This window comes from Notamacropus eugenii, chromosome 2, assembly GCF_028372415.1.
Source record: "Notamacropus eugenii isolate mMacEug1 chromosome 2, mMacEug1.pri_v2, whole genome shotgun sequence".
Classification (NCBI taxonomy): Eukaryota; Metazoa; Chordata; class Mammalia; order Diprotodontia; family Macropodidae; genus Notamacropus; species Notamacropus eugenii.
In genome coordinates, this window is record NC_092873.1 from 2172511 (window position 1) to 2182594 (window position 10084).

General features: G+C 38.9%; 1 pseudogene; it reads right to left on the reverse strand.

The window, feature by feature from the left end:
* Positions 1 to 1763: 1763 nt before the first annotated feature.
* Positions 1764 to 9687, reverse strand: LOC140523287 (putative olfactory receptor 5AK3; annotated as a pseudogene).
* Positions 9688 to 10084: the final 397 nt, after the last annotated feature.

Sequence of the window (10084 nt, forward strand, 5' to 3'; positions counted from 1 at the left end):
ATAAAAGGGGAGAAAATTTGTAACCCAAAATTTTGTGAAAATGAATGTTAAAAATTAAATAAATAAATTTAATTAATTAAAAAACAACAACAACAACAACAACAAAAAAAAAAAACACCTAGCAACAGTATCATGGCTGTGTGGATTACTCCTCTGCTGCCTTAGGGATTTTATGTTGAACGAAAAATCATGAACAGCAGCCTAATCACTTTGAGCTCCCTTTTAGGAAAAGTCCTAAAAATTAGGCAGAGGTTTGACATTTATATTTATCTCTGTCTTTTTTGAGGATGAGGTAAAATTCATGTTCCTGAAAATGTTTGGGAAAATAACAAGAAGAGTATAATTATCTCTTAATAGACAGAGCTTGGGAGGGGAAATTGAGGAAAAAGCAGAGCTTTTCTTGGAGCTTCCCTCTGTTCTTGAGGCTATTGGTGTCTCTGGAGGAGTCAGACCAAGTCTTCTGCTCCAACATGCCTATAGACCTGATGACCTTTTTCATACCATCCCTCTTCTACCATAGCTCAGTCCTACCTTCTCTTTCTCCTTTCTCCAGATGCCTTCTTTCTTTCTCAGTCATTGATGTCTGTACTTCTCCAACTGCATTAAAGAATCTCAAAAGCTCTCTCCTCAACTCAGAACTGGCTACTTCTTTTGGACAAGATTCATGGGGAGTGACCATGTCTTTTACCCAATTGGAAGGGACTTCCCATTCCCCTAATGGAAATATCTTTGATTAATTCAAAGACGTATCCATATCTTTTTTATACTTAATGAATAATCAACATATATTACTTTGTAAATGTATCAAGGCTTAGCAACTTCTCACTAACTTTAAATTGAGTGGCAGGTGGTGGTGACAATTCAATTACTCACAATTTATGTCTTTGGGTGGACCATGCAGCTCCCTACATACCATGAAGAGATATCCTGCCAGCAGTCTGGCATCATGCAGTCTTCCATTTACCAAGGAGCTTGACAGTCAATGTCTCTACTTCCACAAGGAGTTTTATTGCCTTGAATAAGTCATTTCCTTTTTTTGGAACTAAGTTCTATCTCAGTGAAATGAGGAGATCATCACTAAGATCCCTGCCAGACTTAACATTCTATCATGGAAAAAATGTACTTTTAGTTGATATTTTTATCTTTAATTTCCTTACCTATAAAGTACAGAAAATAATATGGTACTGCCTAACTCATAGTGTTATTCCAAAAATCTAAATAAATCATGTTAGAAGTTTTAGGCCATACTGTGTATTGAGAACAATCTGCATTCAAATCTTGTCTTTGACACATTCCAGTTGTGTGACATGGACAAGTTACTTTCAGTGTTCCCCAAAAACTCTATACCATACTATGACTGTCAGACATGGCACAAGTTGACCTTCTGAACCAGGTTCACTGGAGGCAGTTTCTCGTATGAGCATTTTCTGCACTGACTACCTTGGTGTTTTGAGCCTCCCACCTCTCCAAAAATGTGAAAGCATCTGAGTGGTGGATAAAAGAAGGCCATAGCCAACGCCATCACCACTGTATCCATTAACAAGGTTATTAATTATTGTAATTATATTAAAGGTTTTGAAAATTCTTTGGTCACTTTTATAGGCCACTGGAAGGTTACTTTTGTATAGATCTTTGCAACTTTTGTTTCCAATTTGTTACATTCTCCCAAAGCTGAGATGCTGCCTACATGTTAAAGAAAGGAGGCACAATAGTCTTTGCCAAGATGCTTCTCTGAACTGCGCCATTGGAATAGAAGGCCAGAATCATGAGCAACTCTTCCCCAGAATTTTCATAGCCTCTTTCACTTCTTGGTTTCTTTCTTTTTTTTTCTGCTGTTATTTTTTTTTATATTTTATTTTATTTTTTATTTTTTAATGTTTAACAATCACTGCCATACAATTGTGATTTTATCCCCCCACCTACTCCCCACTCTCCCCCTCCCTCCCCACGACTGCATACAATTTTGTATAGATTCTACATATACGTTCCTATTGAGTATATTTTCACTACAGTCATGCTATGTAGTCAGACTAAGATAAATGAAAGAAATCGTATAACAAATCAGAACATGATACACAAACACATACACATACACAAACATGATCTGCTACATTATGTGAGTGACTTCCATATTTCTCTCTCTAAGTGTGGAAGGCATTTTGCCTTGAGAACCACCATTGGGATTTATTATTTTTTTTTTGTAAGAAGTTCTTGTGTTATTACAAAAATCTAAGTCTACCAGAAAAAACTCTAACACACTGTGGTCGTTGCTGTGCATAAAGTTCTCCTGGTTCTGCTCCTTTCACTCAGCATCAGGTCATATAAGTCCTTCCAGGCCTCTCTGAAGTCTTCTTGTTCATCATTTCTTATGGCACAATAGTACTCCATTACATTCATATACCATAATTTATTCAGCCCTTCCCCAATTGATGGACATCCCCTTGACTTCCAGTTTTTGGCAACTACATAGAGTGCTGCTATAAATATTTTTGTACATGTGGGACCCTTTCCCATTTTTATGATCTCTTGGGAATATAGTCCTAGTAGCGATATTGCTGGGTCAAAGGGTATGCATATTTTTGTAGCCCTTTGGGCATAGTTCCAAATTGCTCTCCAGAATGGTTGGATGCGCTCGCAGCTCCACCAACAATGAATTAGTGTTCCAACTCTCCCACATCCTCTCCAGCATTTATCATTTTCTTGTTCTGTCATGTTTGCCAATCTTATAGGTGTGATGTGGTACCTCAGAGTTGTTTTGATTTGCATCTCTCTAACCAATAGTGATTTAGAGCATTTTTTCATATGATTATAGATAGCTTTAATTTCTTCTTCCGAAAATTGCCTGTTCATATCCTTTGACCATTTATCAATTGGGGAATGACTTGTGTGATTATACATTTGGGTCAGTTCTCTATATATTCTAGAAATGAGGCCTTTATCCCCGAGCTTAGCTGTAAAAATTCTTTCCCAATTTACTACATCCCTCCGGATTTTGGTTGCATTGGGTTTGGTTGTGCAAAACCTTCTCAGTTTAATGTAATCAAAGTTATCCATTTTGCATTTCATAATGCTTTCTATCTCTCCTTTATTAAAGAATTCTTCCCTTCTCCATAGATCTGATAAATACACTATTCCTTGCTTCTCCAGTTTATTCATGGTATCAATCTTTATACCTAAATCATGCACCCATTTAGACTTTATTCTTGTGTACGGTGTCAGGTATGGGTCTATGCCTAATTTCCGCCACACTGTTATCCAGTTTTCCCAGCAATTTTTGTCAAACAATGAGTTCTTATCCCAGAAGCTGGGGTCCTTGGGTTTACCAAACAGAAGGTTGCTATATTGCTTGCCTACTGCATCTTGAGTGCCAAGTCTATTCCACTTGTCTACCTCTCTGTTTCTTAGCCAATACCAAGTGGTTTTGATAATTGCTGCTTTATAGTAGAGTTTGAGGTCTGGTAGCGCTAGGCCACCTTCCCAAGCATTTCTTTTCATTAGTCCCTTTGATATTCTGGACCTTTTGTTTTTCCAAATGAATTTTGATATTATTTTATCCAGCTCTAGAAAGTAATTGTCTGACAGTTTAATTGGTATGGCACTAAATAAGTAAATTAATTTGGGTAGAATTGTCATTTTTATTATATTAGCATGGGGTATCCATGAGCAACTAATGTTTTTCCACTTACTTAAATCTGACTTTATTTGTGCAAAAAGTGTCTTGTAATTGTGTTCATATAATCCCTGGGTTTGTTTTGGCAGGTAGACTCCTAAGTATTTTATACTGTCTACCCTAGCATTAAATGGGATTTCTCTTTCTATCTCTTGCTGTTGGACTTTGTTGCTAATATATAGGAACGCAGAAGATTTGTGTGGGTTTATTTTGTAACCTGCAACTTTGCCAAAGTTGTTTATTAATTCAAGTAATTTTTTACTTGAATCTCTGGGATTCTCTAGGTAAATCATCATATCGTCTTCAAAGAGTGATAACTTAGTTTCTTCTTTGGCTATTCTTATTCCTTGAATATCTTTATCTTGTGTAATTGCTACAGCTAACATTTCTAGTACCATATTGAATAATAGTGGTGATAATGGACAACCTTGTTTCACCCCTGATCTTATTGGGAATGCATCTAGCTTATCCCCATTGCATATAATGCTTGCTGAAGGTTTTAGATAGATACTGCTTATTATTTTATGGAAAGTTCCCTTTATTCCGACGTTCTCCAATGTTTTTAGTAGGAATGGATGTTGTATTTTGTCAAAAGCTTTTTCTGCATCTATTGAGATAATCATGTGGTTTTTGTTAGCTTTGTTGTTGATGTGATCGATAATGCTAATAGTTTTCCTAATATTGAACCAGCCCTGTAGTCCTGGTATGAATCCTACCTGATCATAATGTATTAGTCTCGTGATAAGATGCTGTATTCGTTTTGTTAAAATCTTATTTAAAATTTTTGCATCTATATTCATTAGGGAAATTGGTCTATAATTTTCTTTCTCTGTTTTGTCTCTTCCTGGTTTGGGTATCAAAACCATATTTGTATCATAGAAAGAATTTGGGAGGACTCCTTCTTCCCCGATTTTCAAAAATAGTGTATGTAGTATTGGAATTAACTGTTCTTTAAATGTTTGATAGAATTCACTTGTGAATCCATCTGGCCCTGGAGATTTTTTCCTAGGGAGTTCATTGATGGCTTGTTCAATTTCTTTTTCTGAGATGGGGTTGTTTAAGTATTCAACTTCCTCTTCTGTTAATCTGGGCAGTTTGTATTTTTTAAAATATTCATCCATCTCATTTAGATTATCGAATTTGTGGGCATAAAGTTGGGCAAAGTAGTTTCTAATTATTGTTTTAATTTCCTCCTCATTGGAGGTGAGTTCACCCCTTTCATTTTTAATATTAGTAATTTGGTTTTCTTCTTTCTTTTTTTAAATCAGATTGACCAAAGGTTTATCAATTTTATTAGTTTTTTCATAAAACCAACTACTGGTTTTATTTATTAATTCAACAATTTTCTTAATTTCAATTTTATTAATCTCTCCTTTGGTTTTCATTATTTCTAATTTGGTATTTACTTGGGGATTTTCAATTTGTTCTTTTTCTAGCTTTTTCAACTGCAAGCCCAAGTCATTGACCTCCTCTTTCTCTATTTTATTTATGTAAACATTCACAGATATAAAACTTCCCCTAATAACTGCTTTTGCAGTATCCCATAAGTTTTGGTATGTTGTCTCACTATTGTCATTCTCTTGAATGAAATTGTTGATTGTTTCTATGATTTCTTCTTTAACCCAACTCTTCTTTAGAATTAGATTATTTAGTTTCCAATTGATTTTTGGTTTATCTTTCCATGGCCTTTTATTACATGTAATTTTTAATGCATTATGATCTGAAAAGGATGCATTGATTATCTCAACCTTTGTGCACTGGATTGTGAGATTTTTATGTCCTAGTACATGGTCAATTTTTGTAAATGTACCGCTGAGAAATAGGTATATTCCTTTCTATTCCCATTTAATTTTCTCCAAAGATCTATCATATCTACCTTATCCAGAGTTTTATTTACCTCCTTAACCTCTTTCTTGTTTATTTTGAGGTTGGATTTATCGAGTTCAGAGAGGGGGAGGTTGAGGTCCCCCACTAGTATAGTTTTGCTGTCAATTTCTTCCTTCAACTCCCCCAACCTCTCCTCTAAGAATCTGGATGCTATACCGTTTGGAGCATACGTTTAGTAATGATATTGCTTCATTGTCTATGGTGCCTTTTAGCAAGATATAGTTTCCATCCTTATCCCTTTTGATTAGATCTATTTCTGCTTTTGCTTTGTCTGAGATTAGGATTGCTACTCCTGCCTTTCTTACATGAGCTGAAGCACAATATATTCTGCTCCATCCTTTGACCTTTATCCTATGTGTATCCCCCCGTTTCAAATGTGTTTCTTGTAAGCAGCATATTGTTGGATTATGGCTTTTAATCCATTCTGCTATCCGTCTCCGTTTTATGGGACAGTTCATTCCATTCACATTCACAGTTATGATCACAATCTGTGTATTTCCCTCCAACCTCTTTCCCACCATTTGTGCTTTTAGATCTCCCGTCTCCCTTCCCCTCCTCAATAGTATTCACTTTTCTCCCCCTCCTCCTGCAGCCTTCCCCTCCTTCTTTTAGCCCCCCTCCTTTTTACTCCCCTTTACTCTTATTGCTTCTTTCCTCCCTTTTAGCCACCCTCCCCTTTCTTCCCCCTTCCCCTCCTACTACCTATAGAGCTAGTTAAGATTATCTACTTAAGATTATTGTTCCCTCCTTTGAACAAATCAGATGAGAGTACCTCTCAAACAATGCTCATCTCCCTCCCCTCCTTTCCTCTACTATAGTTTTGTACTTCTTCCTGTGATAGAATTTGCCATTTTCTGCTTCCCCCTTTTCACACCTCCTATTGCATTCCCTTCTCATACTTAAATCATATTTTTGACATGACATCATTTACTTTATGCCCGTTCCCTCTACATATATCCCTTTTATCATAATAGCTGCACAGTTCTCAAGATTAACAGGCATCATCTTCCCTTATAGGGAGGTAAACAGTTTGCCCTAATTGAGTAGCAAGTTTTTGTTTTTGTTTTTTCCCCCCTGTTTACCTTTTTATGATTCTCTGGAGACCTGCATTTGAAGATCAAATTGTCTATTGAGTTCTGGTGTTTTGGTCAGGAAGCTCTGGAAATCCCTTATTTCGTTGAATGACTTTCTCCTTGCCTGAAATGTTATGCTGAACTTTGCTGGGTAGTTGATCCTTGGTTGAAGTCCCAACTCCTTTGCCTTATGGAATATTGGGTTCCAGTTCTTTCGATCTTTTAATGTAGAAGCTGCAAGGTCCTGTGTGATCCTGACTGTGTGTCCTTGATATTTGAATTGTTTCTTTCTGGCTGCTTGTAGTATTTTCTCCTTCACTTGATAGCTCTGGAATTTGGCAACTATATTTCTTGGGGTTTTGAGTTTGGGATCCCTTTCGGGAGGGGAACGGTGGATTCTTTCAATGACTATTTTGCCCTCTGAGTCTAGCACTTCTGGGCAGTTTTCCTTGATGATTTCCTGGAAGATGTTGTCCAGACTCTTTTCTTCATCATGGGTTTCTGGCAGGCCAATAATTCTTAAATTTTCTCTCCTGGATCTATTTTCCAGGTCAGTTGTTTTTCCAATTAAATATTTTACATTTTCTTCTATCTTTTCATTCTTTAGATTTTGTTTGACTGATTCTTGTTGCCTCATTGAGTCATTAGTTTCTACTTGCCCAATTCTAATCTTCATCGTATTGTTTTCTTCCGTTAGCTTTTGCATTTCCTTTTCCATCTGACCAATTTTTCCCTTTAAGGAGCTATTTTCTCCATTTAATTTTTGTATTTCTTTTTCCATTCGACCAATTTTCCCAGTTAGGTTTTGGGTTTCCTTCTCCATCTGTACAATTTTCCCAATTAGGTTTTGGGTTTCCTTTTCAGTTTGATTAACTCTTCCTTTTAGGGAGTTATTCTCTTCAGTTAATTTTTGAACTTCCTTTTCTATTTCTTCAATTTTCCTTTTCAGAGTGATGTTCTCATCAGTGAATTCTTTTTTTATAATTTTAAAATCATTGGCCGGTTTTTCTTTTATATCCTTCTTCAGACTTTCCAGGTAATCTAGTTGTGCTTGCGAGAAATTCATAGTCCCATCTGAGGTTTCAGATGAAAGTACAGTCTCAGCTCTGACCTCTTTGGTGTTTGTGTTTTGGTCCTTATCCCCATAGAAAGATTCTATGGTTTTTTCACTTTTCGTCTGCTTTTTCTGATTCATGATGTTGGCTGAGTGTTGTAGCTTTTGGTTCTTTCAGTCAGAAGATACAGATCTTTTAAGTTGGGCTGCTGTGTGTCTAGGCTGAAAGCAGGCTTTTTTGTTGTTGTTGTTGTTGTTGTTTCCCAGATCAACCCTGGGGTTAGCTTGTTGGGTGTGTGGGAGGGGTAGTCTGGTCTCAGGAGATCTCCTCAGCTGACTTGAGGCAAAGGCAAGGTCAGGGGATGGTGATCCCAGCTTCCCTATTGTCTTCCCTTTTCCCCTGGAGGGCTGGGGTACGCCTAGAAGTTAATGCGTGTTTCCGCCCCTCCTGGGGCTTGTCTCCCATCTCTGGGGCTTGCCTGGGTCTCAGTGCGAATTTTCTCTGCCCTGGGTCGTCTGTCCCTCCAGATCGTCCCCGCCACAGCAGGAAGAATCCCCCCCCCCCCCGGCACCCCTCCAGCCTCTGGTGTTGTGAGACCACCCGCCCCCCTCTAGTGTTCCTGCTGATCCAGGATTAATCTGGGGAAGAATTTTATGGTTCCCTCCCGGTCATCAGGGGGGAGGAGAGAGCACTTACTGATCACTCCGCCATCCCAACTCCTGGAAGTTCAAGTAGCTGACCCACCGAAGTCCAGTCTTCAGGCTGAAGGTTTTAAGGGCTGCTGCGCTGATATCTGGCTCTCAGCGGCTCTCATCGGCTTGGCCTGGCCTATTTCCTGCTCTGCCGGTCCCGCCCACCACTCTCGGGCCCCTCAGGTCCCCTCCGCCCTGTGGCGCCGACCGCGCTGCACTGTGCACCGGGGTCTTACCCCCGTGGAACAGATCCCTCCCGTGGACCCTCCAGGCCAACCCGGGCTCCGAACCCGTCAAAGTCTGTCACCCACTGGATTCTACACCTCCAAAGCCTGGCCGGACTCTCCCCCCAGAGACATCCAGAGGAGTCCTTCCAGGAGCCCGGGTGAGTTGTTGCTTTCACTTCGCCATCTTGGCTCCGCCCCCTTCTTTGTTTCTTAAGCTGTAGATTAGGGGGTTCAGCATGGGGATGATGATGCCATAAAATACAGAGGCCACCTTATCGTTTTCCTGGGACTCACTGGAAGAAGGATGCAAATACATGTAAAAACGAGTCCCATACAAAATGGTAACAGCTGTCAAGTGGGAAGCACAGGTGGAGAAGGCCTTGTGTCTCCCTGTGGAAGAATGCATCTTAAAGATGGCAGACAGGATGTACATGTAGGAGAAGAATACGATCATCACAGTGCTTGACAGGTTGAAGCCTGAAATGATGATTAACATCATGACATTCATATCAATACTAGAACAGGAAAGGGCAAGAAGTGGGGGAGCATCACAGAAAAAATGATTATGTTGGAGTTACAGAAACATAGGGAAAAGAGAAAGGCAATTTGAATGGATGCAGTCACAGAACCCATGAAATAAGATCCAGTCACGAGCTGGATGCAGGCTCTTCGAGACATGATCATTGGATAGCGCAGAGGTTTCCAGATGGCCACATACCGATCTATGGCCATGGCAGCGAGAAGGTAACATTCAGTGCTAGCAAAAATTCCATAAACCTCTGATTGTAACACACAACCTGAGAAAGAGATAGACTTGTGAGAAACTAGGAAGTTTAGTAACATCTTAGGAGTGATAGCAGACGTATAACACAGGTCAATGAAGGACAGATGTTGTAGGAAAAAGTACATGGGGCTGTGAAGGTGAGAATCAATATTGATGAGAAGGATCATGCCAAAATTGCCTACAAGAGATATGACATAGATGAGGAGAAACCCAAGGAAAAGGGTGTACTGCACCTCTTGCTGAAGCAAAAATCCCAGCAGAATGAATTCAGTCACTATGGTGCCATTTCCTTGTGTCATGGCTAGCATGAGACCTGCAGATGAAAGACAAAAAGGACAAAGACAAAATTATAGGCACCCATGACTGGGAATGAGAATATCCTTTAGTTTCCTACTGTGATCATTTATTTTTAAATAAATTTATTTTTATTGATATTTTGTTTTTACAGTAAATTCATTTACAAAAATATCCATCCTGCTTCCTGTGCCCAAGGAGCCTTTTCTTGTAACAAAGATAAATAAGGGAGGGGAGAAGGAAGGAGGATGGGAATAAACATTTATATAGTGTTGACTACATGGCAGACACTGGGGTAAGGACTTTACAAATATCATCATTTGTGAGAAAGGAAGAGAAAATGGAGAGTGGTTACCTTCATCAAGTCCCAACAGCTTTGTAAGAAAGACAGTTTTGAAAGCA